The 16432-nt window shown below is 40.9% G+C and overlaps 1 long non-coding RNA gene and 2 other non-coding genes across 5 annotated transcripts in view; all 3 read left to right on the forward strand.

The window, feature by feature from the left end:
• The window catches only part of LOC129060164 (uncharacterized), a 41622-nt gene that overhangs the window by 830 nt on the left and 24360 nt on the right, over positions 1 to 16432 (forward strand). The window lies entirely within an intron of this gene.
• Positions 4763 to 4844, forward strand: TRNAS-AGA (transfer RNA serine (anticodon AGA)). Its single transcript has one exon. It is a non-coding gene; the product is annotated as a tRNA-Ser (tRNA).
• On the forward strand, positions 5479 to 5550 carry TRNAD-GUC (transfer RNA aspartic acid (anticodon GUC)). Its single transcript has one exon. It is a non-coding gene; the product is annotated as a tRNA-Asp (tRNA).

Consider the following 16432-nt stretch of genomic DNA (forward strand, 5'->3'; position numbering starts at 1 on the left):
CCCAGTTAATTTTTGTATTTTTAGTAGAGACGAGGGTTCCCCGTGTTGGTCAGGCTGGTCTCGAACTCCTGACCTCAAGTGATCCGCCTGCCTCGGCCTCCCAAAGTGCTGGGATTGCAGGCGTGAGCCACTGCCCCCCGGCCCCAACATGTTTTTCTAATGCTTAAGGAAACCCGGAGATAATATTCCCATGTTTTGCCACTTAGTAAAGCATTTTATATGCCTGTGTCAGCCAGCACATAGCTGCAAGTGTAGCCCATGGCCAGTCTGTCACTGTGTCCTTGGCAGAAAAAAAGAATCCAACAAATCTGTAGGTTTTTATATTTAAGACACGGCACTTGCATTTTACTATGCTGGTGTGCATCCCCAGCATTTGGATTAGGGGCCAAGGTCAAGTCTCTCAGACTGTTGGCTGACAAACATTAAACCTGGAAATCCTAACACTGAGTATATGAAAAACAATTACAGTCAAGGGAACATGATAGAGAAAGCTTCGGTCATCTTAGAGAATGCATATATTGCCATGAAGAGAACATTGGTTTAAAAAAAAATGTTCAAGAGAATGAAAAGACAAGTCACAGACTGGGAGAAAATACTTGCAAAATACATATCTGATAAAGGATTGATATCCAAAATATATAAAAACTCTTAAAACTCAACAATAAGGAAACAAACCGATTAAAAAAATAGGCCAAAGACCCTAACAGATGTCACCAAAGAAGATATACAGATGGCAAATAAGCATATGAAAAGATGCTCCACATATGTCCTCAGTGAAATGCAAATTAAAACAATGGGATGCCACTATACACCTGTCAAAATGGCCCAAATCCAGAACCCTGACAATACCAAATGCTGACAAGGATGTGGAGCAACAGGAACTTTCATTCATTGCTGGTGGGAATGCAAAATATTGGAGCCATGTTGGAGGACAGTTTGACAATTTCTTACAAAACTAAACATACTCTTACCATATGATCTAGTAACTGTGTTCCTTGGTATTTATGCAAAGGAGTTGAAAATGTATGTCCACACAAAACGTGCCCAAGAATGTTTATAGCAGCTTTGTTCATGATAGGCAAAACTTGGAAGCAGCCAAGATGTCCTTCAGTACATGAATGAATACATAAACCATGGTACATTCAGACAATGAAATATTCAGTAAGGAAAAGAAATGAGCTATCAAGCTACCAAAAAGGAAGAAGAACAGAAGAACATTAAGTGCATATTGATGAGTGAAAGAAGTCAATCTGGAAAAGCCTACATACTGTATAATTCCATCTACATAACATTCCTGAAAAGGCTAATCTATGGAAACAGCAAAGATTGGTGGTTGCCAGGGGCTTGGGGGAGGGGAAAAGGGAAGAATAAGTGACGTTCAGTGGATTTTAAGAGGGAAGAATAAGTGACGTTCAGTGGATTTTTAAGGCGGTGAAACTATTCTGTATGATATTGTAATGGCGAATACATGTTGTTATACATTTGTTAAAACCCATAGAATATACAGCACAAAGAGTGAACCATAACATAAACTATGGTCTTTAGTTAATAATAATTTATCAACATTGGCTCATCAATTTTAACAAATGTACCACACTAGTGCAAGATGTTAATAATAGAGAAACTGGGGGAGGAGGGGAGAAGGAAGGAGTATACTGAAACTCTACTTTCCGCTCAATTTTTCTATAAACCTAAAACTGTTCCCAAAATTTTCTATTAAATTTAAAATATAAGAATGTTAAATATGCTTATGGTAAGGTCTCAGAAGGAAATTAATGACATGCAATTAGAAATTGAAGGAATGGTTATCTTGTTATAAAGTGGGAAAGACTTGGCTGAATTGTATTCTATATTTGGGTGGAAAACAGAATTTGTACATGATGAACTTGAATATTTAGTTAAGAAGACTTCCACGTAAAATGTGGAATGTGCAACCTGGTTAGTTATTGTTGCTTATGGTGAAATGCATGAGGAAAGAAATAAACTGAGGAAGGAACTATTCAGCACAAAGGAACCAGCACTCATGATTTGGAAAACTTTTAGCCATACCTTATACAAATGAGGCTTTCAATACATGTTGAGGACACAGAAAGATATAATTTTTGTCTTCAGTGACTTCTCTATCTCTATGTTGCCCAAAGTGGCCTCCAACTCCTGACCTCAAGCAATCCTCCCACCTTGGCCTCCCTAAATGCTGGGGTTACAGTCCATAAGCCACTGAACCCAGCCCTCAGAAACCTTTTGTGCTTAAAAAAACACCTCAGCAAAATACAAAGCAACTAGTGATACATTTGAACTAAAATTACTCATCAACTGTTGGCTTGTTTTCCTGTAACAATGACTAGGGACTGGCCACAGCTGCAATCTTACTTGTTTTACTGGGCTGAAAACAAAAACATGGTAGAATGGGTCTCAGTAAAGGTAGAGAGTCAGGACTTAGTTGCAGGAAACAAAAACTAGTCCAGTTTCTACTTTAGCCCTAAATTGGAAACAAATCAAATGTCCTTCTATACTTAAAAAGGCAAATTGTCAGTTTTTCTTCAAATACAAGGAATACAAAGAAAGTAAATTTTTTTCTACAAAGAAAAAAAAATTAGCTAGGAGTGGTGGTGCATGCTTCTATTCCTAGCTACTCTGGAGGCTGAGGCAGAAGGATGGCTTGTGCCCAAGAGTTCAGGTTACAGTAAGCTATGATGGTGCCACTGCACTCCAGTCTGTGTGATAGAGTAAGACCCTGATTCTAAAATTTTTTTAAATTTCTTAAAAGAGATTTTTGATATTTCTTTGGTATCTAACTTTATTCAAAGCTGGAGTTGCAAATGATTTTAGCAAAAAAAAATATAAAGATGTGCTTGATAAAAATATGTCCACCAAATAAAAAGGATGTGATATGCATGAACTATGAACAACAATCTATAGCACAACTTATATTTTGTATGGACACCTGGCTACCCCATCAAACTGCTTCATGTCTATCCCCTCAAATTATGGTCTTCCATAAAACTAGTGAATTTCTTTTAGTCTTCTTTTGAGCCTGTATGGGTGAGAGATCTTTTTTCTCCCTTCTGGAGGTTGGATATTTGAGTCTGAGAAATAAAGCTGCCAGTAGACAGATTAACAGAAGAAAAGACATACACATTTATTATTCACATATGCACAGGGGTCCCAGAAAGTGTAAGAGACTCAAAGAAGGTGCAGATGGTTGAAGCTTAAATAGGACTTGGAGCTGCATAAAGAAATAGGAGCTTGAAGGCTCCTGGAAGGTGGTGGCGAGAAGCAATGTGAGGGTGAGGGCAGGAACAGCTCTGGGAACAAAGCTTGTCTTATTATACAGATAAAGTTTCTCAAGTAGCAGCCCTCAGAATAGGTGGTGAAGAAAATAATCGAAGTCTGGCTGGGCGAGATGTCCCGGGCGTGGAGACCTTTAGTTTTCTCTCCTGGGATCTGAGTTAATATTCTCTGGTTAATACAGATTCCAGGAGAGGGTTCATGACAATCTCTTTCCTTCTGGAGGAACTTCTGTAAGTCAAATAAGGGAAACTTCAGTGAAAGCCCCTCCCTGCCATTCAAGAAAGAAAGAGGATCAGGAGGCAGTGGGGCTGCGGAAGGTCAGAGAGACTTTGGTTCTGAGGTTGCTTCTTTAGTTCAAAGTACTCAGCACTTCCAAGAGCCATACTTTGGGGTATCGTTTCCTGAGCCCTAACAAGGCTCGTCAGAAAATCTCTGTCTCTTCCCTTCCGCTTTTCCTTCGTTTCTCCTCTTCCTCCTCTTCTTTCTCCTTCATCTTCTTCTTTCTACATCCTGTCCCTCCTTCCTTTCTCTCTTCTCCTTTCTGGTCACTTTCTTCTCTTCCTCTTCCTTCTTGTCCCTCTTCCTCATTTATCTACTTAGTCGACATGATTTCTTAGCTTGCGATTGTTTCCCTCTTTTCTTAGATTAGTATATGGTTCCAAGAATTAGATGAAAGCCAATTACAATAATCTGTGCATCCGAAGGGCTCAGGGAAACTCCAGGACCGGCAGCTTTAGACTTCAAGACGGAAGCACAAGAGGAAAAGAAAACATACTGCGTGGGTTAGATTTGGAGAGAAGGAGCGTCTGCCTTGACCAAAAATCAAAGTAGGATCTTCCTTTTGATAGGTAACCCGGTTCCATGGGAATTCATGAACAATCTATAAATTTCTTTCTTAACCCAGCTGAAGCGTGGAAGCGCATTGTGAAATGCAAAATGCCGTGCAAACGCGACCGGGTAGATACTCCCTTGAGTTGGTGTAAGCCTAGAGACTTAGGGGCCTCATCAGAGCAAGAAACTGCAAGTAGGCTTTTCTGCATCATTTTCTGGCCCTCCAGTTTAGACACAAATCAAAAGTTAGTCCTTTCTTGAAAGCCATTAGCATTCATCAAGGAGCCTCAATGCGAGGAAGTTTCAAACAAAAACTAAATGAGTCAGGCCCAGATTTAGAGTGAGGGTCTGATTCCACTTCCTTGCGGGGTCAGTTTGGGTCCAGGTGAGAGAGGTACAGTGGTCTCTAGTTTTCTGGAAACGGTACTGCTGATAGGGCAAGGACTTATTGCGGCTGCCCCAGAGAGGTTGTCTTATCTTATCCAACTTGCACTTCACCCCAGAGTTTCTAATGAACTCCCAGACTCCAGTTTCTTGCGCAGGAAACCATTTTTACCGTGTTTTGTTCTGTTGACCCTTCCTTGTTAGTTAACTGGTGTAATTTCTGTTTAAAGACTTGAAGGGAGCATTCTCCATGCGTGTAGTCGTGGCCGAGTGGTTAAGGCGATGGACTAGAAATCCATTGGGGTCTCCCCGCGCAGGTTCGAATCCTGCCGACTACGGGTTGTTTTACTGAGAACAGTTCAGCGAGCAAACAGGATCTCACGTTTGCTTTCAGTTTGGGGGTAAGGGAACTCGTGATAAACTTATGCGTGCCACCTAATGCAACCTGAGCTTTTGCCGGCTTCGGGATGTTTTACTGAGAACAGTTCAGCGAGGAAATACGATGTCATATTTGCTTTCAGTTTGGGGGCGAGGGAACTCGTGATAAAGCTTCTGCGTGCCACTTAACGCATCCTGAACTTTAAAAATACATCTGCAGACTCTTTATCTATTTTACCTCAACGGAGCGTAGGTATTGGTCCCACCTCCTCTTTTCCTGTCTTTGAAACCAACCGACGCACCTTTCAGGATTTGTTAACTCCTATGTTCGCTAGGGCTCAAACCATGGTTGAACATACACGGAAACCAGTGCGCCACAAAGGAAGCTAGCGAGAGTTCTTTTTTAAAAGGGTCTGACAAAGCGTCGGAGCAATGAAGGAGGAACTGGAGTGGACTCGCGGTTGGGCGCAGACACGTTCGCTGAATTGCCTTGCGTATATTTGGTAGGGGAAACGTGTGACTACAGACCAAAGAAATATGGACAATAGCGAGTAACTTCACAGGGATTTCCGAAGAACCCGTTTTCACGTTCATTCCTCGTTAGTATAGTGGTGAGTATCCCCGCCTGTCACGCGGGAGACCGGGGTTCGATTCCCCGACGGGGAGAAGACCTAAGCCTTTTTTTCAGAAAAGCACACTTCCGGTAAACACAGTCTCTAGTACTCTGGGCAAATGTTAGATTCCCTCTTTCTTTAGCAGAGTTCCTTCAAACCAACGAAATACTGATCGCAAAAATCATAAGCTGTAGAAATCATGAGGTTCTGTAATAGCAAGAAAATCTCCTCTCTCCACTGTAATCTCCATCACAGTGGAGAAACCGGGTAGATACCATCTTAACCAAGTGATTGAATCAGTATTGGGACGAATCTACATTATGTACCTTTTTTATAGGATGTGCTCATGAGAGCACAACGTCACTTTCGTGGTATTCTTGGCAAAAACATGTAATCTGAATCAGAAAACATCAGACAAACCCAGATTGAGGGAGATTTTAACAAAATAACTGATTTGTACGCCTCAAAAACTGCAATTACTTTTGCATCAACCTAGTAACAGGCAAGGAGGGAGGAAAAATAAATAAATAAACAAACAAATAAATAAATAAAATAACAAAGTTACAGAACACAAAGAAAGGCTGACTAAATAGTCCACATTATAGAAGATCTTAAAGATATGACAGCAACATATGATCTGGAATTTTTCTCTTAAAGGACATTATTGAAATAATTGGTGAAATCTGAATAAAGTCTATAGATTTTATAACATTATGAATGTTAATTCCTGATTGTTTTAATTGTTCTATGGTTATAGAACAAAATGTCTTTGTTTTAAGAAAATTCACATCTATTTACAAAATATATATTTAAGGGTAAGGGGAGGTATGTGTCTTCAAACTCACTGTCAAATAGTTCAGAAATATACATGTATGTATATATATGAGCGAGAGAAGGAAAAAAAATATAGGAATATGCTTAATGTGCTAACATTGAGGGAATTGGGGTGAAGGGTGCTCAGGAATTATCTGTATTATTCATGTACTGTGTCTGTCAGTCTAAAATAATTTCAGAATGGAAAGTTAAAAGAAGAAAAGCCTAATAAAACTATAAATTAAAATATACTAATTAAAATTTAAAAGGGCAAATATACAATTTTGAACAATATATATGACAGAGTGATGACTATATTAATGAATAGGAATTTAGAACTGATGAAGGAGTGGGATTCAAAATGTTATGAGTGAGCAAGAAAATTCATAACATGTGACAAAAGCTAAATAAAGAGTGAATGCCTAAAACAACATCGTTTCATAATGATTACATGTTGGAATATGAAAACAAATGGTACTAAAATTCAAAACAGCAACAACAATATAAAATGGAAAGGTATGGCCAAATCCAAATCATTCTAAGCTCCTTTATAATAAGGTAGGAATTAGAAGTGTACCTAGTATATACCCTCGACCAACGCTGAATGGATATTAAAAGCAATATTTTTGTGAGCCATAATCAAAGCCAACAGCATTGCTTCTTTAATGAAGGAATACTCTTCCAGCATATAACAATATATCTGATTTTGTTTTAAAAATACTTATTGGCCGGGCGAGGTGGCTCATGCCTGTAATCCAAGCACTTTGGGAGGCTGAGGCGGGTGGATCACCTGAGGTCTGGAGTTCGATACCAGCCTGGCAAACCTGCTGAAACCCCGTCTCTACTAAAAATACAAAAATTAGCTGGGCGTGGTGGCAGGCACCTGTAATCCCAGCTACTCGGAGGCTGAGGCAGGAGAATCACTTGAACCCGGGAGGCGGAGGTTGCAGTGACCCAAGATTGCAGCATTGCACTCCAGCCTGGGCGACAGAGCGAGACTCTGTCTCGAAAAAAAAAGAAAAATAATAACTATTAACATTTTGTCATGAAATTTTGGCCATCAAATTTAAAAGTTAATATTATTGTGCAGCACTTTCAGCCAATAGATTCTTTTTTTCATTAACACTATTGCACAGTAGAGTGATTGATGCCCCATCCTTTTCACCTAACATTGAATCTCGTTTGTCTCTATTACTTAGTTTTTAATCTAACACTTCTTTTTTAATCTAGAAGAAAAATGATTCATCGTGGATAAGAACTATAAAGCAGCCCCTCCCCTTCCCCCTCCTCCTCCCCCTCCCCCTCCCCTTCCCCCTTCCCCTCCCCCTCCCCTTCCCCCTCCCCCTCCCTTCTTCGGTCTGCCTCTGTTGCCGAAGCTGGACTGTACTGCGGTGATCTCGGCTCGCTGCAACCTCCCTGCTTCGGGCTCCTGTGATTCTCCTGCGTCAGCCTGCCGCGTGCCTGGGATTGCAGGCGCGCGCCGCCACGCCTGACTGGTTTTTGTGTTTTTGGTGGAGACGGGGTTTCGCCCTGTTGACCAGGCTGGTCTCCAGCTCCTGGCCTCCAGTGATCTGCCCGCCTCGGCCTCCCGAGGTGCTGGGATTGCAGACGGAGTCTCGCTCACTCAGTGCTCAATGTTGCTCAGGCTGGAGTGCAGCGGCGTGATCTCGGCTCGCTACAACCTCCACCTCCCAACCGCCTGCCTTGGCCTCCTAAAGTGCTAAGATTACAGCCTCTGCCCCGCCGCCATCTCATATAGGAAGTGAGGAGCGTCTCTGCCTGGCCGCCCATCGCCTGGGATGTGAGGAGCGCCTCTACCCGGCCGCCCCGTCTGGGAAGTGAGGAGAGCCTCTGCCCGGCCACCCCGTCTGGGAAGTGAGGAGCGTCTCTGCCCGGCCGCCCATCGTCTGGGAGGTGAGGAGCGCCTCTGCCCGGCCACCCCGTCTGGGAGGTGAGGAGCGCCTCTGCCTGGCCGCCCCCTCTGTGAGGAAGTGAGGAGCGCCTCTGCCCGGCCGCCCCGTCTGGGAAGTGAGGAGCGCCTCTGCCCGGCCGCCCCGTCTGGGAGGTGATGAGCGCCTCTGCCTGGCTGCCACCCCGTCTGGGAGGAAGTGAGGAGCGCCTCTGCCCGGCCGCCCCGTCTGGGAGGTGAGGAGCGTCTCTGCCCGGCCGCCCTGTCTGGGACGTGAGGAGCGCCTCTGCCTGGCCGCCACCCCGTCTGGGAGGAAGTGAGGAGCGCCTCTGCCCGGCCGCCACCCCTTCTGGGAGGTGAGGAGCGTCTCTGCCCGGCCACCCCATCTGGGAAGTGAGGAGCGCCTCTGCCCGGCCGCCCGGTCTGAGAAGTGAGGAGCGCCTCTGCCTGGTCGCCCTGTCTGGGAGGTGAGGAGCACCTCTACCTGGCCGCCCATCGTCTGGGATGTGAGGAGCGCCTCTGCCCTGCCGCCCCATCTGGGAAGTGAGGAGCGCCTCTGCCCGGCCGCCCTGTCTGGGAGGTGTACCCAACAGCTCCGAAGAGACAGCGACCATCCGGAGTGGGCCATGAGGACGATGGCGGTTTTGTTGAAAAGAAGCGGGGGAAGTGTGGGAAAAAGAAAGGAGAGATCAGATTGTTGCTGTGTCTGTGTAGAAAGAGATGGGCATAGGAGACTCCATTTTGTTCTGACTAGGAGAAATTCTTCTGCCTTGGGATGCTGTTGATCTATGGCCTTCCCCCCAGCCCCGTGCTCTCTGAAACATGTGCTGTGTCAACTCAGGGTTAAATGGATTAAGGGCGGTGCAAGATGTGCTTTGTTAAACAGATGCTTGAAGGCAGCATGCTCTTTAAGAGTCATCACCACTCCCTAACCTCAAGTACCCAGGGACACAAACACTGCAGAAGGCCGCAGGGACCTCTGCCTAGGAAAACCAGAGACCTTTGTTCATGTGTTTATCTCCTGACCTTCTCTCCAGTATTATCCTATGACCCTGCCATATCCCCCTCTCCGAGAAACACCCAAGAATGATCAATAAATACTTAATAAAAAAAAAAAGGAAAAAAAAAAGAACTATAAAGCAATTGTTTTGTTTGTTTGTTTGCTTGTTTCTGGCTTTTTTTTTTTTTTTTTGAGATAGAGTCTCACTCTATCGCCCAGGCTGCTGTGCAGTGGCGCAATCTTGGCTCACCACAACCTCCGCCTCCTGAATTCAAGCCATTCTCCTGGCTCAGCCTCCCGAGTGGCTGGGATTACAGGCGTGTATTTTGAGTAGAGACAGGGTTTCACCATTTTGGCCAGGCTGGTCTTGAACTCCTGACCTCGTGATCCACCTGCCTCAGCCTCCCAAAATGCTGGGATTACAGGTGTGAGCCACCACGCCTGACTTAAAGTAACTGTTTGAAGGCACTGATGAGCTATCAACCCAGGCAAGGCTTGACAAACTACAATCCTTGAGAGAAGGGAAGCACATTATATGAATTTGCACATTTGAAAGTGCTTTCCTCCTGAAGGTGTGTCCTGTATTGCACCATTGTGGAATAGACCTCATGTGGAAAGAGGCAGTTTGCTGGACTAAGGAGATACTGGTCAGAGTTTGGGGCTACTAACGTGCATAGAACTTGATGGTCAAAATTCAAGTGATGAGGGAACCATAGAGAAAGATCTCAAATTTGTATTATAAATTCTCCTTATATTACTGGCTAATTCCTAAGTTGTACCTACACAGGAAGATGTTCCAGTACAGGAAAGAGCAACTGGAAGGCTAATGATCTGTAGAGATCTGCATGGTTCTAGGGAGACAGAGGTTGATGTTCATGCCTCTCCCAGTTGGAGCCCCATTGGTAAAATGGCTGTTGTTTTGAGACTTCAGAAATACTAACCCTTAGCACTAAGTGATGAACCTTTAAAGTAAGGGCCACATAAAAGGAGTAAGGCTATGCCTTCACAGCAAGGAAAAACTAAACTAGACAAATTGTAACAAAGCTTCAGTCTTTGTTGTATCCCGGAGAAACTACCAGAAGACTCTGAATGTTTGGAAATAAAGCAGTTTATGTCCTACACTCTACAGGTCAAAGAAGAAAACACAATAGAAATTTTTAAATGTTTTAAGCTGAAAGATAATGAAAATAAGACGTATCATAATTTGTTTAACGCATCTAAAGCTGTTTATAGAGAACAATTTTTACTTTTAACTACATGTATTACAATAGAAAGATTGAAAATCAGCGATCTAACTCAAGAGACTGTAAAAAGCCAGCAATTTAAATGCAAAAAGTACAAGGAGCTATTAAAAATAAGTGCAGAAATCAATAAAATGGAAAGCAAACATACATCACAGAAAATCAACAAAGTAAAAGTTTGGTTCTTTGAAAAGATTGATAAAATGAATGTACCCTGAATAAGACTGATTTTAAAAAGAGGGTAAGATAACACATGAATACTAGCTTTGGGAATGAAACAGATTATATGTATGTGTCTGTGTGTGTATATATATATATACATATATATATATATATACACACACAGACACATATATATATATACACACACATATATACACCCTAAAGATATTTTAAAAACAAGAAAGAGGTATTATAAATGTGTTTATGTTGATATATGTGCAACATTTGATGAAATAGATACATTCCTTGAAAAACACAATATGGCCGGGTGCAGTGGATCACGCCTGTAATCCCAGCACTTCGGGAGACTGAGGCAGGTGGATCACCTGAGGTCAGGGGTTTGAGACCAGCCTGGCCAACATGGTGAAACCCTGTCTCTACTAAAAATACAAAAATTAGCCAGGCGTGGTGGCACATGCCTGTAATCCCAGCTACTCTGGAGGCTGAGGCACAAGAATTGCTTGAACCCGGGAGGTGGAGGTTGCAGTGAGCCAAGATCGTGCCACTGCACTCCAGCCTGGGCCACAGAGTGAGACTCCATCTCAAAAAAAAAAAAAAAGAAAGAAAGAAAAAAAGACAAAGAATATGCCACAACTGACACAAAAAGCAACAGGAAATCTTTATAGTCCTATACTTATTGGAAAAATTAAATCCATAATTTAAAGAGCCACTCATATACACCTCCAGGAGTAGGTAGGTTCACTTGTGAATTCCCACATACAAGTAAGAGATAAATAATATCAGTCTTTCAGAAAGCTATTCAGAGAACTGAAAAAGAGAAAACATTGTTCAGCTAATTTAACTACACAGACATAATTCTGATACCAAAACCTAAAAAGAGAGTACAAGAACAGAATATTACAAGCCAATATTTCTTTCAAACATAGACTCAAAACTTTTTACCAAAATATCAGCAAAGTAAATAAAGCATATTATTTTAAAAGTGAAAACATCATATTCAAATGAGATTTACTCTAGAAATGGAAATTTGGTTTAAGTTTTTAAAATGTAATTTGCCACATTAATAGAATAAATATAAAAACCAAATTTTCATCTTAGTAGACATAGACTAAGCATTTGATAAAATTCAATAATTCATGATTAAAAACTCTCACAATGAGAATAAAGGGGAATTTCTTTAGTCTAATAAATCTTAACTACAAAACACCTACAATGAACCTGAGTTTGGGAACATGACAAGAATGCCCACGATGATCATTTCTATTCAATACTATGGTGGCAATAGTAGCTACTGCAGTAAAATAAGAAAAATAAATGATTGATATTAATATTGGGAAATAAATAGAGTCTTCATTATTAGAAGATAACTTGATTAGGAGTGTACAAAACTGAGAAGAATTTAAAAAATGATTGGAATTAGTAAGTAAATTTAGCATGGTACTGACTTCATGGTCAATATACAAAATATCAAATATGTTCACATATACTAGCAACAAACAAATGAAAAATGAAATTTTAAAAAGTCAATTTTTGAGGATGAGTGCAGTGGCTCCCACCTGTAATCCGAGCACTTTGGGAGGCAGAGGCAGGAAAGTCTCTTGAGCCCAGGAGTTTGAGACTAGACAATATAGTGAGAGCCTATCTCTACAAAAACATTGTTTAAAAAAATTAGCCGGCGTGGTGGTGCACATTTGTGGTCTCATCTACTTGGGAGGCTGAGGTAAGAGGATTGCTTGAACCTGGAATGTCAAGGGTACAGTAAGCCATGATCATGCCACTACACTCCAGCGTGGGTGACAAAGTGAGACACTGTTTCACAAAACAACAATAACAAAAAGTTCCATTTACAACAGCATTAATAAATGTAAAAAAAGTGTGCAAAAAAACTATAATAACTAAAAAACATTACTGGGATAAATTAAAGAAGACTTAAATAAGTGAAGTGATATATCAGGTTTATAATTTGGAAGATTTAATATTGTTAGGATATTAATTTTTCCTAAATTGATCAATAGATTCAATGAAATCCCAATCAAAATACCAGCATGCATTTTTGTGAAAATTAAGTATATTTTTGTAAATGCAAAGGAATTTGAAAAATCATGTCAACATTGTAGAAGATTAACTAACCTTGAAAACTTACGCTGCCAATTTACAAAATAGGTATGTCAATTCAGTCAAGTAAGAATGATCTTTTTAATCACATAGAGTAAAAATAAACTTTGACCCCATGTCACATTATAAACAAAATTATTTTATTATATAATAGACATCAATGTGATAGAAAAAAAGATAAAATTTCTACAAGAAAACACAGTAGAACATCATGATCTTGGGCTAGGCAAAGATTTCTCAAATAGTACGTAAGGAACATAAATCATAAAATAAGATGTATTGGGCTTATTTTAAATAAGGGATGTATTGGCTGCAAAAGACAGCATTAAAAGAGTGAAAACACAGCCAAGGAATGGAAAAGGCATTTGCAGTATCTATATCTATATCTATATCTATGTCTATATCTGAAGCCATCAAATGATGAATATCTAGATTAATATCCTATATAGCCTAGGCTCGTCTCTAACTTCTGGGCTCACGAGATCCACCGGCCTCAGCCTCCGGAAGTGCTGGGATTACAGGCAGGAACTACTGCACCAGGCCCAATCTGTTTTGTTTGTTTGTTTGTTTGTTTGTTTTTGAGACGGAGTCCCACCCTGTCACTAGAGCTGGAGTGCAATGGTGTGATCTTGGCTCACTGAAACCTCCGTCTCCTGGATTCAAACAATTCTCCTCCCTCAGCCTCCCTAGTAGCTGGGATTACAGGCGCCCACCACCACACCCAGCTAATTTTTGTATTTTCAGTATACAGACAGGGTTTCACCATGTTGGCCAGGCTGGTCTTGAACTCCTGACCTCGTGATCCGCCCACCTCGGCCTCCCAAAGTGTTGGGGTTACAGGCGTGAGCCACCGTGCCCGGCCCAATCTATTTTTTAATTGAAATATTTAGTCTGTTTATATTCAAAACATATTTAGTTGAGTTTAATTGTAGCATCTTGCTATCCTTTTAATTTTAGCAATATGTTCTTCTCTCATTCTTACTGTCTTGCCTCCTTTTAGATTGAGAAGTATTTATATTGTTCTTGTTCTCCTGAATTAATTTTTATTTATACACAAAATGTTTAATGTAGCTATCTAGCACATCATTTTAAGATTTGCCCCTAGGCAGTTGACAATTTTTATGATATTGAAACTGGAACTTTTAATTTTAATTTATTTATTTTTGTTTTATTTTATTTTGTGTTTTTAGTTTTTTTGAGACAGGTTCTCACTTTGTTGCCCAGCCTGGAGCACAGTAGCACAATTTCGGCTCACTGCACCCTCCCACTCCCAGGTTCAAGAGATCCTCCTGCCTCAGCCTCCCGAGTAGGTGGGGCTACAGGTGTGTGCCACCACACCCAGCTAATTTTCTTTTCTTTTCTTTTCTTTTTTTTGAGATGGAATCTCACTCTGTTGCCCAGGCTGGAGTGCGGTGGCGTGATCTTGGCTCACAGCAATCTCCGCCTCCCGGGTTCAAGCAATTATCCTGCCTCAGCCTCCCGAGTAGCTGGGATTACAGGTGTATACCACCACACCTGGCTAAGTTTTGTATTTTTAGTAGAGACAGGGTTTCACAATGTTGGCCAGGCTGGTCTTGAACTCCTGACCTCAAATGATCTCCCCGCCTCAGCCTCCCAAAGTGCTAGGATTAAAGGCGTGTGCCACTGTGCCCGGCCTAAACATTTATTCCAATCACTGTATGCAACTCTTTCACTTTTTTTTTTTTTTTTTTTTTTTTTTTGAGTCTCACTCTGTTGACAGGCTACAGTGCAGTGGTGTGATCTTGGCTCACTGCAACCTCCACCTCCCGGGTTCAAGCTGTTCTCCTGCCTCAGCCTCCCGAGTAGCTGGGACTACAGCCGCACGCCACCATGCCCAGCTAATATTTTGTATTTTTAGTAGAGATGGGGTTTCACCATATTGACCAGGCTGGTCTCGAACACCTGACCTCAGGTGACCCGCCCGCCTTGGCCTCCAAAATGCTGAGATTACAGGCATGTGCCACCGCGCCCAGCCAATCTTTTAATTTTTAATTTTCACTTGTTTGTTTTTAATATACAAATACATTTGAATTTTTGTATCTTGATCATGAAACCAGCTACCATGCTAATTCTTTTATTAATTCCAACTTTCAGATTTTTTGTTTCACTTTAGCCTCGAGAAAACCCTTTGTTGGCTGGGTGTGGTGGATCACACCTGTAATCCCAGCACCTTGGGAGGCTGAGGTGGGCGGATCACCTGAAGTCAGGAGTTCGAGACCAGCCTGGACAACATAGTGAAACCCCGTCTCTACTAAAAATACAAAAGTTAGCTGGGCGTGGTGGCGGGCCCCCGTAATCCCAGCTACTCAGGAGGATGAGGCAGGAGAATCACTTGAACCCGGGAGGCGGAGGCTGCAGTGAGCTGAGATCATGCCACTGCACTCTAGCCTGGGTGACAGAGCAAGACCCTGTCTCAAAAAAAACAAAAACAAACAAAAAACAAACAAACAAACAAAACCTTTATTATGTCTTGTAATACATCTGTTAATGAGATATTGCCTCAACTTTTGTTTGACTTAAATTATCTTTATTTTTCACCAGTCAGATCAGATTAGGGCCCACCTTAATGGTCTCATTTAAACTCAATCACTTCTTTAAAGGTTCCATCTCCATATACAGTCATATTCTGAGGTACTGGGGGTTAGGACTTCAACAGGTAAATTTTGAGGGGACACAATTCAGCCTATAACACCTTCAGACAAGGCAGGCAAACACTATGCAAAAATGGCTTCATTGCTGAAATCTTAAAACGTTAAGGAAGATCTAATATACACATACTCTTTCAGAAAATAGAAAAAATGAAAACTCTTCACAATTCTTTTTATAGGGCCAGCATAATCTTCATACTAAAACCTGACAAGGAATTACTAAAGAAGAAATTACAAGTCAATCTTTGTGTTAAACATTCTAGATATAAAACCACTAAAGACAGTAAAAGCAATCAGACCCAGTAATATGCAGAAAGAACAGTCAAATGTTAAGCTGTAATGTGTTTCAGTAACACGAATTTTTTAATATAAAAAAATCAATCACTTTAAATTTACCACAAAGTATAAGAGAAAAAACCAAATAATCATATCAGTAGATGCAGTAAAAGTATTTGACAAAATCCAACACCACATTGGTTAAAAAAAAAAAAAAGCAATCTATGTATAGATAGGAAATTTCTTAATCCCAGAATGCATATATACAAAATCCTACATTTAATATCCTAATTATAGTAAATATTTAACACTTTCTCCCAGATACTGGGACCAAGACAAGCATGACCACTATCACCACTGCTATTCAACATTGTATTGGGAATCTTAGGCCATTACATAAGACAAAGTATTAAAAGATATTAAGATTGAAATGAAGAAATAGAACTGACATCATTGGCAGATAATGTATTTATGTATTTGAAAAATCTCTAAAATCTACAAATCATTAGAATCATTAAGTGAAAATAAGTTTGCTGGGTACAAAAACCAATATTCAAATATATGTTGTTTTCATATATACTTTCAAAAAATAGACAATACATTTTTAAAATGTGATTTACAATATCAAGAACACTATCAATAACCTAATAATAAATACAATAATAAATGTAATAAAAATATGTAGGAGTGGTACATTAATAGCTACAAATCACTGTGCACATAATTTT

The sequence above is a fragment of the Pongo abelii genome, chromosome 5 (assembly GCF_028885655.2).
Source record: "Pongo abelii isolate AG06213 chromosome 5, NHGRI_mPonAbe1-v2.0_pri, whole genome shotgun sequence".
NCBI lineage: Eukaryota > Metazoa > Chordata > Mammalia > Primates > Hominidae > Pongo > Pongo abelii.